The sequence below is a fragment of the Lontra canadensis genome, unplaced genomic scaffold (genome assembly GCF_010015895.1).
Source record: "Lontra canadensis isolate GAN:19392208 unplaced genomic scaffold, GSC_riverotter_1.0 scaffold8, whole genome shotgun sequence".
Taxonomy (NCBI): domain Eukaryota; kingdom Metazoa; phylum Chordata; class Mammalia; order Carnivora; family Mustelidae; genus Lontra; species Lontra canadensis.
In genome coordinates, this window is record NW_022631002.1 from 33,202,811 (window position 1) to 33,222,694 (window position 19,884).

At 42.3% G+C, this 19,884-nt stretch overlaps 1 long non-coding RNA gene across 1 annotated transcript; it reads left to right on the forward strand.

Moving 5' to 3' along the window:
- Window positions 1-1,676: 1,676 nt before the first annotated feature.
- Window positions 1,677-17,642, forward strand: LOC116865988. Its single transcript, XR_004382292.1, has 3 exons — window positions 1,677-1,721; window positions 16,502-16,580; window positions 17,622-17,642. It is a non-coding gene; the product is annotated as an uncharacterized LOC116865988 (long non-coding RNA).
- The last annotated feature ends 2,242 nt before the right edge of the window (window positions 17,643-19,884 follow it).

Sequence of the window (19,884 nt, forward strand, 5' to 3'; positions counted from 1 at the left end):
TGTACAAACTTCATCAAGTGTTTACATGAAAATCAGTGTTTATAGGCTGAGGAGTTAGAAATCCCATTTACCAGGAAAATCACAATCATGTTGGATAGATGAAAAGTAGCCAGGAAAGGAATAGAAATGGTAAAGTACAGAGTTGTGGAAATTTATGTTGTGTATAGTGAGAACACATGAGAGGGAGGGAGAGAGGCATGTAGGTGGAGTAGACTGGGAAGACTTCATGGGGGAAGTGGGATTTTAGTCATTTATTCACACACACACACACACATATATGTATACGCGTGTGTGGGTATGTGATGTATACATATGAGCATAGCATGTATCAAGCAATGTGTCACCATTGCACAATACAAAGTATTGCCTCCAAGGACCTGACATTTTAATGAGAGAGGACAGATTAAAAAACAAATGCTCAGACACATAAAATAATTCAGCTTCATGGTGCATAATTTGTAGACGACTAGGCTAGAGCTTCAAATGGTTTTGATTATCCACGGGATTTAGCCATGTGACCTTTGCTCAAATAAATGGCTTGATTTGTACCAGGGGAAATGTATTTGGGGAGATTTGATCAGTAATTCTATGCAGTTAAACATAGCAAGCCTAGAGTGAACGATGGCATAATTTAATAATGCACAACATGCCACGGAGATGCAGTCTGGCTAATAGGAGTGATTAATAACCACATACTGCATCTGCGACTTGCTTTCAGTGATGGTATGGGGAAGGAGGAGACAGAAATTCCCATCATGCTATGACAACAAGGTCTAGACTCTTGTACTTGATTCCATGTCAGGCAAGATCCATGGTGTACATAGCAAGATCCCAAAGTTACCACACACAAATACATACACACACATAATCTTGCAAGATCAAAAAAACCTAAGTAAGCCAACTGTTCTCTTAGTTGGATATGGTAGATGACCAAGGATGGACCCATGGAGTCAGAGAACATAAATTGTATTCCAGTCTCAGCCAGTAAGTCTCCTCCTCATGACCTTTGACAAGTTAATAGATCCTATAAGCCTCATGTGTCCACCCATTCTTTCAGAGAGTATTTATTGAGTGCCAACTACATTTTAGGAAATGCAACAGTAAAAGGATTTTGTGGTGATCATGACACTCTTGGTTTCTGCTCTCACGGAACTTACAAGTCTAGTTGACTAGTCAAGTGCCAATATTCCCGTTTGTTGAATGAGCTCAATGGACTAGATGATCTTCCAAATCCCCCTTTATTTGTAAACCTTCTGAAGTTAAAAGCAGGCATTAAAAATTATAAACTATCCCTATTAATTAACTTTCTCAAAAGCATCTATTTAGAAAATTTTTTTTCTGATTATGAAAGTAATGTTTTCTCCTTGTAAAACTTCAAACACGACCAGAAATGTGTCAGGTAGTAAATGAAATTCTCCACTGCGAATCCCTGTGGTGACATAGGGAAAAATTGAAATTGTTACTGTGTTCAAACGGTCCTAAGATCTACATTTTATTTACAGTTTAGCATTCTCCAAATCATAATGTGTCTGATATTGCTATTGGCAGACAGCAGTCATTATTTGGCTGTCAGTGTTTGTGCATGCCATCAAAGCTTGCAGCAGAGGTGACGGCAGCCTGGAATAAAATCCTCAAGATAATAATGGAGCATGGTTTTAATAAATTCTGTATCAACAATCCTCCTGATGGCACAGAAGACAACACTCTCTGGAAAAACAGAGGTAATGAATGGTTCAGAGATGAAAAATAATGCAATGAGATTTGGACTCTAAATGTGAGAAAATTATAGTAATAATGCCCAATCAACTTGTGTCCTTTTTATTTTCATTTTTTATGGATGTCCAAGAGTGATATTTGATTTTTATACCTAAATTTGTATAAAATTATGTTCTTATTAATTATAAAAGGGAAATTCTAGGTTACCAGAAAACTCTGCGGGGGTTTATCCCAGGAATGCAAGGCTGGTTTGATAGAATAAAAGGGAAAAAATATGATCATTTCAATAGATGCCAAATGAGCATTTGAGAATTCAAAACCCATATCTGATAAAAAAAAATTCTCAATCAAAAATAACTTTTGTAACCTGATAAAGGACAGCTACAGAAATCCTATAGTTATTGTAATGATGAAATTACTTAATAATGAAACATTTGATGCATTTCCCCTAAGATTGTTAACAAGGTAAGACCTGCCTAAAATTACCATTACTGCTTAGTATAGCCGTGGAGATGCTAGCTATTGAAACAGGCAAGAAAAATAAATAAAGGGTATAAAGATCAATATAGGTGATCCCAAGGAATCCAGAAAAACACAGCCAAACTAATAAATGAATTTAGGAAGTTTTCAGGGAACAAAGTTAACACACAAAAATCATCAAATGTGTATTTATACACTAGCAACAATTTAGAAATGAAATTTTAAAAATAAATTCCATTTAAAGTAGGAATAAATTTAACAAAGATACGCAAGACCTCCTCACTGAAATCTAGAAAACATTGCTGAGAAATTAAAGGAGACCCAAAGAAATGATGAAATATACCATATTCAAGGATGAGGAGACTCAATACTCTTAAGATGTCAATTATCCTCAAATCATCCTGAAGATTCAATGCAATTGCAAACAAAATCCCAGCAGGCTTTTTAACTTTTTTGTTAGAAACTGACAAGCTGATATTGAAATTTATATGGAAAGGCAAAAACCTGTAATATCCAAAATAGTCTTGAAAAAGAACAGACCCAGAGGACTTCTACTCCCTGGTTTTAAGACTTACTATGAAGTGGGGCACCTGGGTGGTTAGATCAGTTAAACATCTGATTCCTGATCTCAGCTCAGGTTTCAATCTCATGGTCATGAGTTCAAGCCCCTTGCTGGGCTCCATGCTGGGCTCCACGCCCACCTAGTTAGAAGAAAAAAAAAAAAACTTACTATAAAGCTAGGTAGTAAAGACAGCATGATATTGGCATAGTGGTTGAAACACAGATCAATGAAATGGGATAGAGGACCCACCCTTATGCAACCATTTCATTTTCAACAAAGGCAGAAAAGCAATGGAATGGAGAGATGAAAGTCGTTTCAATTAATTATACTGGAAGAACTCCATATTCATATTAAAACTGCAATTCTTACCTCCTACCATGCACAACAATTAATCCAAGATGTGTCTTAGATGTAAAAGCAAGAGCCAAAACCATGAAGTGTTTGGAAAAGTAAGCACAGAGTTTATAAACAGATCACAAAAGCAATTTTGATAAAAGAAAAAAGATCTTTCGAGTTTATCAAAATCAAAACTAGTGCTCATCGAAAGGTAAACTGAAGTGTATGAATAGGAAAACCACAGACAAGAAAACGTGGTCATAACATATATCTGAGAAAGGACTGGCATTCAGGATGTATAAATAACTCCTTATTACTCAATAATAAAAAGACAAACAACCTAATTAAAAATGAACAAAAGATTGGAACAGACACTTCACAAAAGAAGATCTATGAATGGGCTAATAAACACATGAAAAATGGGCAACATCATTAGTCATCAGGAAAATGCAAATCAAAACCAAAATGAGGTAGCACTTCACATTGATCAGAATAACTAAAATTAAAAAGACCAACAATGTCAAATTTGGTAAGGTTATGGGGCAACTTGACCCTTTGTATATTGTCAGTGGGAATATAAAATGATATAATTAGTTTTTGAAAAGTGTTGGCAGTTTCTCATATAACTAAACATGCACGCTGTGACCTAGTGATCTCACTTCCAAGTGTTGTCCCACAATAAATAAAAATATGTGCCTACAAAAAGATTTGTACAGAAGTGTTCATGGTAGCTTTATTTATAATAGCCATAACTGGATACAGCCCAGATGTCCATCAACAGGAGACTATAGAAACATACTAGAATATTCACTAAATGTTATATTACTCAGCGAGGAACAGGAACACATTACCAACACATGCAGTGACATGGAGGAATCTCACATACATTATTTTGAGTATAAGAATCCTTACATAAAAGTGTGTGCACTAGGGTGCCCAGGTGGCTCAGTGGGCTAAGCCTCTGCCTTCGGCTCAGGTCATGATCTCAGGGTCCTGGCATCGAGCCCCGAATTGGGCTCTCAGCTCAGTGGGGAGCCTGCTCCCCCACCCCTCGCCTACTCGTGATCTCTGTTTGTTAAATAAATAAAATATTTTTTAAAAAGCGTGTGCACTATATAAATATTCAAAGGAAATTCTAGAGCAGACAAACCGAATGTACAGTGGGGACAAAATCAGAACAGTGCCTGCCTCTTTGGGCATGGAGGTAAGAATTTACTGGGAAGAGTCAAAGGGGGTGGTTTCTGGTGGTGATGGCAAGGTTTTGGGGTACACAGATGAATGCATTTGTTAAAACTCATGCAATGCGCTTCAGACCTGTGCATTTCATTTGTACATAAATTTTATAATCAAAACAGAAATAGTAAACAAACATTGAATTCCAGTTACTGAAATCCATGCTGGACTATTTAGAGGGAAATATACGATGTCTTCAATTTACTTTGACATATCCCCCAGATAAGATAGATTAATGGATGGATAGATGGATAGATATGTGATAAAGCAAGCTTAGTAAAATGTTAATGGTAGACTCTAGATACCTGGGTTCACTGTAAAATTCCTTTAACTTTACTGTATGTTTGACTATTTTTATAATAAAATGTCAGCAATGAAAGAACACTTTTGAAAAAGAAAAAATTTCAGAGCAGTCGTTCCCTTTCAGGTGACCTTGTTGTCTCTGAGGCTCCCAGGAGTGTTGGGAACATAACCTATATGTGAATGAGTGCTTTGCAGACCCTCCGGGTTTACCCAGGTTGGTCACTAAACTCTGCAGAACAGGCTGTAAACATCCTTGACCAATGCCTGCCCCACCCCTACCCTGCCCCTCATTCCTCTGTCTCATCCCTAGAACAGCTTTGATGACCACATAAAATAACCAAACAGCAGACACAGACGGCACTTTACAGAACTGGCTTAAAAACTCCCCTATTACATATTTACTCCAAACCCGTCAGAAAGGAGATGGCTGCAGGTCTGTAATGAGGGCTGTTTGAAAGTCGAGTGTTCAGCAAATTTGGCAGGTGGGCACTCAGGGAGTTCCAACCTCAGAATTACCAAGTATAGTAACACACGCACTTCTGCCTGCGGTACCCAATCCCAGCAAATCGCCCTGGGCGCACCCACAGGCTGGGTAGCTGCAGTCTTCTTCTGGAGCCCACATATGCTGAATCACGGGGCTTGTTGGGTTGATCCCACCACGGATGAGTGGGTACAGGGATAAACTAATGCAAGGAGAAACAAAGCGGTTCTGAGGTGCTAGCTACTCCAGTGTGTTTCCATTGAGGGGAAATGGTACTGGCTCCAAGCCCATGAGAGCTACTGTCTGCTTCTGGCTGAAATCAGGGTGGTGGGACAGCTCTGAGAGGGAAGTGGGAGTGGTGGGCTGCATACACGCTTCTCTCTCTCTCTTTAAGATTTTATAATTTGCTTGAGAAAGAGAGATTGAACAGGGGTACGGGCATAGGGGAAAGCAGACTCCAAGCTGAGAAGGGAGCCTGACACTGGACTTGATCCCAGGACTCCTGGACGACGGCCAGAGCCAAAGGCAGACACTTAACTGACTGAGCCACCCGGTTGCCCCTGCATACACCCTCCTCCCTTTTGGGGGCAATTTCCTGCCCCTCTCTTGACCCCAGACCTCCTTTCTGCAAAGTGAGGGTGTTTAGGTTCATTTGATGGTGTCCCGCTTTGGGACCCCTAAGCCTCTGGGGTCTAGTTAGTTTACTCCTTCAAACTTAAGAGACATCATGAGTTCGGGCAGCTCATGCAGCTTGTAAATGCACTTGTGTCTACTCAGTGTGGTCCCAGTGGTCCTCACCTGCATGTCCAAGGTTCTGACTGGCAATTATAGATATCCTTCCTTTTTTAAAGAATTTCAAGATGTACTTCTTTCATTTAAAAAATACCATTAACGCCTTACAAAAATAGGACACAATGTCGAACACCTGGAATGTGCCAGATTCTTTACTAAGCACTTTGAATATATTTTTTCATTTAATTAAACAACCTTCATTTCCAGACATTACTCCCATTTCACAGATGTGCAAGTCGAGGTTTGCGGAGGTCAATGCTTTGCACGAGGCCCTCCAGCTGGTAAGGAACTGAGCTGTGCTTCCTTCCAGGGCCGCATTCTTTCCGTTCTGCTACATGGCCTCCGTTTCCACAAAATCAACCCACCACCATAACGCAGCTATTGTTAGCATCTTGATAAATACGTTATCACACATTTTTGGTTAAAGGCATACATACCGTGCACATCTTCCCTACATTCAAATGTGAGAGTGAGTCACTATTTAGGACAAATGTGAGGTTAATGGGAAAAGAGTGAAGAAAGGTGTGGTGTGTTCTCCCGGTCGGAGAAACGGCTAGCTGGATCGGCTGAACCCCACAGCCTTTGTTGGCCCAGACTGGCTACCGTGTAGATCTACGCGTGCAGGCTGATAAGGTCTGTCTTTAAACAATAGTTGACCTTAATACTTCTCCAAGGACCCTGTTTTATTTCTGGATTATGTTCAGTGGCTCTTCAAATTGCCAAACTGCTTCTCTCCACGTTGCGCCGAGTCGAAGTTAAAGAAGAAAAAACAAAACACCATTCCTCTCTCTATGTCCTTAAATGCCGCGGAGCTCTATGCAGGATTTTATGGCCGTTATAAACCCTCCACCTCAGGCTTGCAACAGCGGCAGAGCTTCCGCACGGTTACACAAACACAGCCGCCATAATAAAGCACGTCTTATTTGATATTATATTGTATCAGAAGCATTAAATACACATTAAAGGGGTGCTTTAAGGCCCTTTGCAGTAAGTGGCAGATGTTATGAATAATAACCCGCAAAATCCTTCTGAATTCTAAAAAGGTGTGTTCCATAAAGCTTTCCTATAAATCTTTAATAGAGCTGAAACACATTGCAGTGATTAGAGGAAATCTCTAATCGTATTAAGCTATTAGAGAGAATGGGAGCAGGATTGGTAGCCTCAAAAATAAAATAAAGCAAGAAAATCACACAGCATGGATATGAAGGATTTCCTAGTTATACCTTTTGACGGTGCTTTGCTCGAGTGAGCCAGGCAAGTCTGTGTAACACACACAAATACACACTCAGTGTGAAACCCAAACTGCCATAAATCACTGAAATTTATGTAAATGAATATGCATTCCTTTATATGAAAAATCGGCAACATCTGCGCTCCATTTAAACAACCTGATTTAATGGAGTCACCAAGAGATAAAGAGCAGGGTGGGGGTTGGGGGCTGGGGAATGACCTCATCCACCCTCTCCTTGGAGTATCTCGAAAAACAAATAAAATAAAATATAGGTTACAGGCAAACTAAACAGCGTTGAAAATATTGTCCCAGAGGACTTTGTCTTCCCAGGAAGCAGAGGTGTTTAAGGAGAGAGACAAGAACCAGCTGCAATAAACTCTGGTTCAATAAAACTTAATTAACCCCTTGGGGCCTCTGCGAGGCGGCTTGTCGGCCAAGAGAGAGCATGGGATCCCAGGGCCTGCCAGCAATGGGTTAATCTGGCCTTGCCAGATGAGGGAATGCCAGACCTAAAGGCACAAGTGACCCTATGGAGATGCGCAGAGATGTGAACACGTACACACACACACACACATACACGCACACACGCATGCGTGCACCAAACTTGGCCATGCGTGGTTTTCACCTAACATTGGGAGGGTTAATTAGCTGGGAGCCCAGAGGCTGAGAGTCATGCCATTTGAGGGCCAGAAGGCACTTCTGCATCTCATCCAGAACCCGATACACGGTAAGAGGTCTCACAGCTTCCCCTGAACACCCTCAGTGCCAGGGAGCTCACTGTCTCTCATGGTAACCGATCCCATCCCCAATCAATCCAACTGATGGAAGCAATTCTTCCTGAGACTATCCACCAATAGATCTGTTTCCGCTGCAAGTTCTTGTGCTTTTTTTTCCTTCCCCTGGGGGAATTGAGGATGAACCAGACCAAATCCAAGAAAAATGCCAAATGCTTATTTTTTGCTTACCGGATGTCTCTCTGGTTATTTAGACAAAAACCCCTGCTTCTAAGTAGGTATTAGGGGTTGATTAGAAGTTAGGGAGTTTTCAATTTCATGAGAAAGAGAAGAGGCATATGCATAAACACGTGCAGTATTAGGTGGAAAGTGCCGATGGATTCCGGAGCTAAGGGCTGGGGGAAGCCAAAGAAGATCAGCAATCAGGGGAGCTTCATGGCAGAGGTGGCATTTGATTTCAGTTCATTGTCTCCAAAGAGGTGGTCTGTGTAACTCAGGTAAGACGGTTGCTGGTTTTAGGTGGTACATGGTTTCATAGTCTCCACAATTCTCTTTCAATTCCTCTTCTTATGCCAATGAAAAAGTGCTAGCATATCTTATCATATCAGACTTCAGGAGCAAAGCCCTTGGCAGGAAACTTCTGGCTAAAATCTAACAAGGACTTTTGTTTTTCTCATATTGATTTTTAAAATAAGTGGTACTAGTTTTCTACTTATGAAAGTGTTCTATAACTTCTTTCAAAATAAATACTTAAGTTTTAAAATGGTGAATTAATTTGAAGAAAAATTAAAAAAATATATATTATAGGTATTACCCAGGAAATCATGAGTATGGCATGCACAGCTCTGGGCCTCGGAGAAGGTGATGGTGAACCGGTGCCTCTCTGCTCTCCTAACATGACTGCTTCAAAGCAGCGCTGCCTTTGGATGTGGCTGCAGAGTCAGATTTCTGTCTCCAGGCCTCTCCTTTCTCAGCCTGCCCCATGGACTGTGTGGGAATCCGCAGCTCCCAGAGCCCAGCAGATCAAAGGTTTACAGTCAAGTTGCTGGAGGGCATCCAGCCCCAGGCAATAAAAGTGAGCTAATATTATCCTGCAGCACGCAGGTTCTCCTGAGCACAGCGTATCTGCAGGCCACAGCTCACCTGGGTAGATCTGGAAGAGGGGGTGGGACAGGCCTGACTCCGTCACCCCTGCCTGGCTCAGGACACACACACACACACACACACACCCCTTCCCCCCCCCCCCCCCCCCCGCCCCCGGCCCCCGGAATTAGCAGCTGCTCCAGCAGGGCTTGCTTCTTGGCCAGAGCAACAAAAGGAAAGACTACGGGTTACTCAGCCTTATTTCTGTCCCTACCGCTGACTCACTCGGCAGTTTGAGACCAACCACTTGCCTTCTCTGTGCTCAATCTGCCATCTGTGGGAGGCTGGTTATTAAGGCAGTAATTAGCTTGGACACAGTGATCAATTCATTGGAGATAGAGCCCATTCAGCTTCTTGTGGAGCTTGGAAATGGGGAGACTCCTAGGATGGCCAGAAAGAAGCATTTTCAGACTGTGATTCTCCAGCGAAGTCTCCAGCCCGGTCTCTTCATTCTCTGTGGCCGGCCGACCTCCGCATGTTGAGTGGCAGCTTGACCGATCTTCTAGAGCCTGGGGGATCTTACTTCCTTTTGTTCTGTTTCTCAACTTTTTGGCACAGGGCTGTAAGCCTATTTTTCTTTGGCCTCATGCTTGGCCTCCTAAGTCTCTTTAAATCCCCACCCCACCCCATTTTAGAAACTGTCAGGATCCTCCTGAGCCCAGGGACCACTGCCCTGAAGGCTCTACTTTCACCAAGAGAATGCGCTGTGGTGGGGAGGGTGGAAGGGGTCCACAAGTGGCCCACCGGCTACAAACTTTTACCATGGACCCTTATCTGGTCCAACAAAGAGATGTGCTAGCAGACTCCTGCTCCCTCTTGGTGACTTCTTAACAACCAGTGTCTCTCCTTGGGAACTCTGAAGCTCCATCTTCATAATAAAGAAAAGCTGTTTTGTAAGTGATGCTGTCCTACTGGCATTTCTCGTAATGAGCAGAAGAATGTATCTGAGAGCGTTTTAATCCATCTGCCTTTTCCATCCACCTAATCCATCCACCTTTACAGGTGTAAAGGAGCTGCGTAAGAAGCTGCTTATCCTTTATGCCTACAGATGTTCCCTTTCCAGATAACCATCTCTAAGTAGATGGGTGATCTTGGACAAGACACTTGTCGCATTGCAGCCTTAGGTTCCTCACCTGTAAATGAGCTGCTTAAATTAGCACAGCCCACCAGGTGTGTGTTAAAATAACCTTAGAGGTTTTGCATTTTCCTTCAGTTCATTGTTGACTTATCCCATGGCTCTGAAACAGGAGTCATCATCACATGTTCCTAGGGAAGTAAATAAGGGCTTGTTTCCAGGGGTTCTTAATGATGAGAGACTATCTCTGAAGGGGTTCGGTACCCCTCTACCCAATTTATCCAGACCAAAAGGAGGATCTCAGTCAGGTAAGGGGAGCTGGCCAATAATTTCCATGAAGTCATTCTCAAGAGTCAAAGCATCCCCAGAACTTCCTGTAACTGCCCCATCATGGATGGAGCTGTCATCTCTGAATTCCTCCAAAGAGCAACTCCATGGAGACAAGAGAGCAAATGGAGTGACTCTTCTCTGACCCTCTTGAGACACCCTAGATGGCCGACACATGTCTGGCTAAACCACCATGACTGTGTGTACCCTGCAGTGCCTAGAAAATCACAATGGGCTCAATGGAGGATGTGTGGGTAAGTACAGTGGTGTTGAAGGAAGAGCAAAGAGCATTGGCCGGTGTGTAGGAAATCTTGGCTCTAATACCTTCTTGTTATTTGTTCTGGGTCAGTTGTTAATGTCTCCGGCTTTCATACTCTTTTTTTTTTTTTAATTTTTAATTTTTTTCAGCGTAACAGTACTCATTATTTTTGCACCACACCCAGTGCTCCATGCAATCCGTGCCACTCTTGTTCTGTAAAATGGTAACGTTAGTAATGCCAGCCTCAGTGGTTTCTCTTGGGGATAAATTGCAATGATATGCAAGTGCTTAGTAAATTGTAAGGTGGTTTGCACATGTAAGGGATTTTGTTCTTTGTAAAAGTGGGAGGGACAATACCAGCTGGGGTCTCTCCAGCCCCTGAGCCTCCTGAATGGATCAGTCTCAGTCAGTAACATTCCAACACATGGAAAACAATGTGAGCTGGAGAGCTAATAACCAGATCAAAAACGACAGGCTTGAGGAGGGAGGCTAGCCTGGGAAATGTGTTATGAGCTGATCAGAAAGGAGAAAAGAAATAAAGTCATTAGCTTAATTAAGGGGCAGGAGGGAATGATGAAACACATCTCCAGCAAAACCAAATTAAGCATTTAGAAGATATTAAAAATGCATTTGAACTCCACTGGTGCTGCAATTCTAATAACATTTTCTAGGGCTGTAGTCAGTTATCAGTTCAGTCTGAGATCAAGAAAGGTACCATTCTCTCTGTCTCAGATGCCTGCTACCCCCAAACTTCCTAGCTAAATCTTCTGACTTCTCATCCCTGCTCTAGTCTTTGAGCCACTCCTTCCCCAAGCATCCCATTGGGTCAGCACATTATAGGCACAGACTTTTAACTCCTAGCACATTTAGTTGACATTTCTGTATTCTCAGGATCTTGATTTCTTTTAAGTTTTGTGTTCGCATTTTGAAAAGGACCTAAAAGATTTAACATGGTCATAGTCTAGATCATTAGGATAATTTCTTTACGTGATTCTTGTCACATAAGTCAGTGCCCAGGTTTGAATTTATGATCATATTAATATGAAGAAATAGTAGTAGTACTGCTAGTGATAATAGGAACAGTAGTGATAGCTAGCATTTACTATGAACATTTACTATGTGCTAAGCACTGCTCTAAGCATATAGTGTAACATATAATATTCACTTTTACTGAATTCTTTTAGTACTTTCATTACTGTGGTTGAGGATATTGAGTCATTGTTATTTTCATTTGTGTCCTCTTATTATCTACATAAAATAACAGGATGTGAAATTGTCATAGGCTAATGAGGATGGAATTGAGACATCCTTAATATATATCATGCATTTGATTTTGTAGAAATTTAAATGGGGAAAAATGATGACAACAGAGGGTAAAATGGACGCGACAAGCTCAAAAAACACTGGTGTCACACAAAGTCTCACATTTGTATAATCCATCATTAAAACCTCTTAGTTGTAATCCCCAAAGATATTCTGAATACATCCACCTCTGTTCATCTCCTTTGGACCAGTCCGGTCTTGATGTGGTAATTCAGAGAAAGGCAGATGCTTGTGGGATCCCTGGTGTGCTCCATGGAACGTGCCCTGAGCCTGAAAGTCTGCACTAGATTTGGAAGCATTCTCGGGGGGAATTCAAGACACAGGAAGTCACATGAGGAGGGAGTAGAAAGTGAGGGTAACAAGCTTAGAGAAAAGGAGAGGTGTGAGGCCTTAAAACCCTCTCCGACCAGAGGAAGAACCCAAAGTTTCTTTATTTAAAAGGCAGATGGTTAGGCTTCAGGCACAAATGGCTCCTGAAACTCGGGTGATATCTTGCTTTTCCTCTGCCCTGAAGTTCTGCCCTTCTGTGTCTACTTTTCACAAGATGGCCCTGGCAACACCAGGCTGCTGTCCTCCTAGCTCAGCAACCAGTGTACAGACTGTTTCTCTTTGCTAGTAATTCCCACAGAACCCTCAGTCTTACCTCAGTTTGCTGACTCAAGTCAGCTCCATTTAGGAGCTGATCCCAGGGGCCCGGGGGATGACATATTCTTGATTGTCAGGATTGAGTCATGAGTCCCTTTTGAAACTGGAAGGTGAGATCTACATGAACCGAGGGACCAAGCATGAGGAAGAGGTTGTTCTTCCAAAAGAAAATTGAGGTAGCATCACCAGGAAAGGGGGGATTTATCCCAGAAAGGCAAATGAAGTATTCCTATCTCGAGAGCCAGTAAAGATGCATTAAATGGTTTGATGTGTTTTAAACTCTTGGAAGGCCAAGAGAGTAAGTGTAGTTGGTTCTGAAGACCCAGGGAAATGCTGAGCATAACCCCAGGGTAGAGGAGAATTTATGATAAAAACACCCTCCTGGCAGAGCAGGCTGTCTGCCCCAGACTCAGCAAATGAAGCCCAACTTAATTGCTTGCAGTGTTGGATGAACTTCTAACTCTTTAGCCCTAGGAGAGGAAAAATTGCATAGACAACTGGCTTTCTCTCCTTGGCATGCTGAGCCTCTAAGAACGTTATTTAACCTCGATCAGCAGTGATTCCCAGCTGTAAAAATAGGATGACCATCCATGCCCATTCAGGGCTGCAGGCTGAGGTGGAGGTAGCAGAGTCTACAACAAAGCATTTCCAGGTGGTGGGTTGGATGGCAGTTCAGAAATATGGCACCAAGATTTTGACATCTGAAGGGTTTAGAGAAAACCCTTCCCTCAGCTTTCAAAATACATGGTGATGTTCTCTCCTGGTGTCAATGAGAAAATGAAATTTCCTGAAAACCTGTTTTCTCTTTTGTCATTTATGCTTCCTGTGAGTGTACCCAAACCATGATGGCAGTGGCAGGATCCGAGAGCTGTCTGAACTTGGCAGCAGTGTCCTAGAGCAGAAGGGTTAGGTGTAGTGGTTTTGAAGAAAGGATTTCCTATGCTAGGCTTGGGTGGTGGAGAAGTGAATATATGGCTGTTCTTGGGGCTCAGCATCTGTAGGAGAGGAAGACGTGGAGAGAGAGAGGGAGGGAGGGAGAGAGAAAATAAATAAGAATGAATAATTATAAATAATTACTCTAGAGTAGGAGTTGGCAAACTAAGGTCCATGGACCAAATCTGGCCCACCGCCTGCCTGTTTTTGTATGGCTCATGAGCTAAGAATGAGTTTTATATTTTTAAATGGTTGAAAGAAAGTCAAAAGAAGAATAATGTTTTGTGACAGGCAAAAATATATGAAATTCAAATCCCAGTGTTCATAAATAAAGTTTTATTGGCACATAGCCATACTCATTCATCTGCTTAAGTCTGTGCCTGTTTTTGTGTTTCAACAGCAGCACTGGATAGCTAGAATAGAGACTGCATGGCTAAAAAAAAAAAAAAAAAAACTATAATATTTTTACCAAAAGAATTTGGGGACCCTTGCTCTAGAAGGATATATTCTGGTCCAAAGGGGGAACCCTTCAATGCAATATGGCACTTGATCTGGGTCTTGAAGATGGGTAGGATTCTAATAGGAAGATATAAAATGGGGGACTATAGTTTAGAACCTTGCATCCCCATTTTACAGACGAGGACAAAGAGGTTGAAAGGTGGGGCTGGAATTTGAAGAAAAGTCTGACTTATGTCATAGCTCAGCTCTGACTTCCCCTTTCCTGCCTTTAGAAAGCCGAGAATGACTGGGTACAAACTGTAGAGAGGCCTGAACACCTTCCTAAGGAGTATAACCTAATTCTGTACCTTGTGGGTGGCCATCTAAAGCTTGTAAGTTGGGAAATCACATGACTCAAGTACGATAATAAAATGATTGTCAAGGGGCGCCTGGGTGGCTCAGTGGGTTAAGCCTCTGCCTTTGGCTCAGGTCATGATCTCAGAGTCCTGGGATCGAGCCCCGCATCGGGCTCTCTGCTCTAGCGGGGAACCTGCTTCCCCCTCTCTCTCTGCCTGCCTCTCTGCCGACTTGTGATTTCTGTCTGTCAAATAAATAAATAAAATGTTTAAAAAAAAGTGATTGTCAGCAGCTGCGTAAGGATAAGTTGGAGAGAAGGGAAATGAAGATGAGAAGAACAGGTAGGAGACCAAGCCTGGAGTCTGGATCAGAGGGAATGAGGGCTTGTTCAAGCATACAGGCTGTAGGGAAGGTGGGAGACCTTGAGGAGAGATAGCAGTAACAAATCTAAGGGGAATCACTTGATGTGGGAAGGTGAAAAAGAGATGGCTTCTGGGTTTTGAGTCTGGAAAGATGGTCAGTGGAGAAAGACAAGCCTGGTTGTGGAAAATGGTGAGTTCCACTCTGTCTATGGTGTTTGGAATAACAACAGGAGATCCAAGGGAAAGGTCTAACTGACTGTGCCCAACCCCAAACTAGGCTGCTTTAACCCTGGACAGCATTGTGGTAGAGAAGCAGAAAGAAATCTCAGAAAGGGGAAAGCGGAAGAGTGTACATGTGTGGAGAGAAGAGGGACAAGAGTTAGGACAGAAAACAGCTCCATGAAAGATCCAGAGCAACTTACATTAAAACATCATACTTGTTAATCAGTGAGTGGGCCAGATGAGGTAGCAGTGAAGCTACGATCTCATGTCTCATTTAAAGGAGGCAGCATTTCTTAGTTTGAGGGATATGTATGCAGCATTGTCAGATTTGACTTTCAAACAAAGTGGAATATTGAATATTTTTGCAGTATTTTGATTTTTAAATGTTGGCAAGAAATTCAGCTAAAAGAAAAGCACTGGAGAAGTCAGTCAAACTTATCTAAGGGCTGGATCCAGCCTGCAGGCCACTGGTTTGCATTCTCTCACCTAAGAAGGCCCATACAATTTGAAATCTTCTTGGCATCCTGTCTTTAATCCCTCCTGAATCACTCCCTTGAAGGCCTTCCAATGTGGGGTGAAGCCCCTCTTCTGAGGACTTTGTATCATGTCTCCAACACTGCAGTGTTTGTGCCAGTGACTGCCTACGATGGATTACAAACGTCTCGTGTGTTCTATATTCAAGTCATAATAAACAGAGGTGAGACGAAACAGAAACTGCAAAGACCAATCCACAAAAGACATCTAAGGAATGACTTTGTCTGTGATATGATAGAATAAAGGAGAAAATCCTTTGGGGACTGTGGTTATTGTCCCAGACCTTAGGAAGAGCTCAGACCACACCAGAGGCAGAGATGTCTGGCTGTGCTGAGACGGGAGCAATCCTGAGAGGACATCTGAGGGCTAGCCCCATGGTCCCCACGTAGCTTTTGCAAAGCAGGTTTGAGGATGAGTGGGCTTTCTCCAGGAAGTCTGCATTACTTCTTTCCCCAGGGGTCCTGCATCTAGAAAGATGAGCTCTGCCCAAGGAATGCATAATGGCAGATGCTCCTTCCATCTTCAGCCTCTCTGGGTAGTCAACCAGATCCTCGGAAGAGCCAAATCATTGTTAGGAACTCATCAAATACTTTCTTCTGCTCAGAAGAACATAGTTATGTGCAATTTAGCAAGCCTTCAGGGAATGCCTATCACATACCCAGACTTGTGCTAAGAAGGGCTGGACACGTGAGGTGAAGAGTAGGTATAGACCTTTTTTCTCCTCAAAGGGCAGTAGAGACGGGTGAACAGAGACAAAATGAGACAAGTCTGGATTGAGGAGTTAAGAAAATTTTCTATTGGAGGGTCTTAAAAGAATGGGGTTGGGAGATGGTCTTCATGACAAATCCCAGCCTTCTAAAAATGACATTGCTATTTGCCTTGATGGATTTTGCACCTAATTGGGGCTTATTGCTCCTTCCTTCTCTCCTTGTTCTCCCTGTTGGAATGAGAGTGTCCACCTTATGCCTGTCCCACCATTGTATTTTGGAAGCACACAATTTGATTGATTTCACAGGTTCACATCTGGAGGGGAATTTGCCTCAGAATGAATCATACCTTGAGCCTCACCCACACCTGATTTAGATGACATTTAGGTGAGACTTTGGACTTTATATTTTTAAATTGATGTTGGAATGAGTTAGGATTTGGGGGGGTTATTGGGATGCGATGAACATATTTTGCATGTGAGAAGGACATGAATTTGGGGGAAGTCAGGGACAGATGCTGTGGTCTGAATATTTGTGTCCCTCCAAAACTTATATGTTAAAATCCCAGCCCTCAAAGCAATGGTATTAGGAGGTGGAGCTTTGGGGAGGTAATTAAGGATGGAGCCCTCTTGAGTGGGATTAGTGCTCTTATAAAAATGATAACACAGAGATCCCTAGACACTTCTACCGCAGAAAGAAGTTTGTGGCTTGGAAGAGGGCCCTCACCAGACATACCAGGCCTAGTTCACAAACTTCCAGCCTCCAGGATTGTGAGAACTAAATTTCTTTTGTTTATGAGATACTCAGTTTGTTGTATTTTGTTATAGTAGCCAGAACAGACTAAGACAGACCTCATAGGAGACATCTGTAAGCCTCCTTCCCAATATTCCTCAAACATGCCCTGACAGACAGGCCTGAGCCATGGATGCCTTCTTCTGGTATTTTCAAATAGTCCTTTAAATGAATAAATAAAGGACCAAATCATTGGCTGCTTGAGTAGCAGGGTATAGAATCATAAGCTCTAAAAGACCCAGGAGAATGATATAATTGAGAGTCAAGTGGATAGTTGGATTTGAACATCAATGTAAGAGATGTTGAAAAAGTTAAGAGGTAATAGGTAATAGGATAGAAATGAGCAAGCAAAGAGATTAGAAGAGAGAAATCAAGTTCAGAGAGAGAGCGGGAGAGCTGAGAGTAATAAATGCTTTCTCTCTCTTTCCATGGGACTTTTCCCAAAGATAGCATCAAAGCTCTTGGGGCAATAAATTAGCTTAGACTGGTAGCTTTATGAAGTTAATCTGCATATATACCCATCACTGTAATGTCGAAGATATGGCTGGGACTGGGAAAAGTTAATTCTCAGAATAAGACCGTGTCTGTATCACAGTGAGAATCAATTCTATTTTTTAAATGATTCTATCACCACAGGTTTAGGTATCCTTCAAAACCACACCACAGTATTTCAACCCAATTGGCTGGTAAATCTGAACCTGGAGTTAATACCAGTGGGTAGTGTGCTTGTCTTGACTTGCAAGAGATTGCGTACAAATCTTTTCAGCTTTGTGTTCAGCAATGTCATACTGGTAGCTTGAATTGCCATGGTAGAAGTGTTTATCCACAGAAATAGGTGAATGCTACAAATAAGAAGTATTCCTCCCCCTGTACCGCCCCCCACCAATCCCTGCTATTGAACATTTTCAGCATACCACATAAATTGGTGTCAGAGGGCACTGTGGTCTTTCTGGCTAGGCAATGGCTCTGACAGTGACCAAGTTGTTGTTTGTACCAGAGCCTCTCAGTATTTAAAAAGTTGTTCTGTTGGTTACATCTTAACCAGTTAAATGAGAGATGGGGTTGGTAGGAAGACTGGAGGATCCACTTGAAGGACTCAAAGTCAGATTGGAAGGAGTTATTTTTAGTAGCAATGATTCTTTTAAGGTATGTGATTGAGTCTAACTTTTCCATTTATTTTCTTATTTTCTCCACTCTGATATGTGCAACTGATCATGCAACAAAACTCCACTTACATCTGGTTCTAAGTTTTGGCAGGAATAGTTTGGAGATTGAGAATGCCAAATAACTCACATTAAGATTTAAAAACAATTGGACATCTCACAATATCTTAGGCTAGATGGAATAGATAATGGGTACTCTATGTTCATCCACATCCCCTCTTCAAGGCCAACATATCCAACCCCCAGTTGCTGCAAATGCCAGCTGCATTAGCTCGCAGCTGCAACCCTCACTGGAAGTTGCTCTTGGGAATGGGAAACTGCCTTACCCTTGTGGGGTGGGGGAAGGGGGCAGTTCTAACAACCGATGACTGGTTGATGCCTAATGTCAGCATTTTGTCTCAATTTGGAATAGCTCTGAAGAACCAGAATTCCTGGTTCCAGAATTCCTGTTAGGATTGACTAAGTCCTTAGCTGAAGCCTCATTTCACTCTGTTCAATCCAACCTTTCTCACTGTCCTATATGTGATTCTCCCAAGGGCACTCTCTAATGAATTTAATGTGCACAACTCCCCATCTTACCTTCTTTTCCAGGGGACCACACCCTAATGTCATCAGGCTCAAATACTCACCTGATACATAGGTCCCCTCCATTGTCCTTAAACGGAGAGGTCAGCCTGTGTGTCCATCCAGAGAGAGGGACTTAGCATTGCTCACTGCAGCACCACATTCTGTCGTTTTATTGAGGAGCTCTGCTGTTATAAAGCTTGTCTTTAATTCAAGTTGAAATCCACTTCCCTCTTCAGAAAGGGGTTTATTTTCCAGGTACACAGTGTATGTTCTGAATTGTTCTAGTTCAAGTTGCTTTGGTCTTCTGAGAGGAGTGTGACATATAGTCCCCACCCCTGAGGACCTTCCTGGGAAAGAGAAGGTATGCTGCCAAATGGGTACCATTGGAATTCAGAGAAAGGAGGGAGCCCTGAGGTTGGTGATGTGGTGGCTTCTTGAGAGAGGTATCTCTTGGAGCACGGCTCACAAAGATGTGCAAAATCTGCATGGGGACTTGGAAAACTCCTTTTCAGTGGAGATGCTGGGCATGCTCATCTACTGAAATGTACTTCTGCTGTTTTCTATTTTCATTTTGACCTATTTTCCTTTTCTCTTCTGCTAACACCTTAGATTCTCCTTTGGAGTCTCTGCCTTCACGTCCATATGGTTGAAATGAGTTGGCCACATTCTCAGCTTCAAGGATCAGCTTGTGACTCAGGTCTGGATGGTCAGCTTTTTCTTTTTTCTTTTGACCACAGGGATGGACATGTGAGATAGTTACTCTCATGATACTCACTCCTAGGACTTTTATTACAATTGCTAGACAAAAAAAAAGCTCTAATTTTGTTCATTTGCTAGGCTATATAAGAATAATCCATGACCTTTTATGGGCCAAACAGAGAAGAAGGCAGAGTGTATTAGGGTTTTCCAGAGAGATGGAACCAACAGATTAGATAGATATAGATATAGACATAGACACAGATATATAAGAGGAGCTTTATTGTAGGAATTGTCTCACATGGTTATGGAGGTTGAGAAGTCCTACAATCTGTTGTCTGGAAGTTGGAGAACCAGAAAAGTCAGTGGTATAATTCAATCCAAGTTCAAAGCCTTGTGAATCAAAAGGCTGATTGTGTAAGTCCTGGTCTGAATATGAAAGCCTGAGAACCAGGAACACTGAAGTCTGAGGA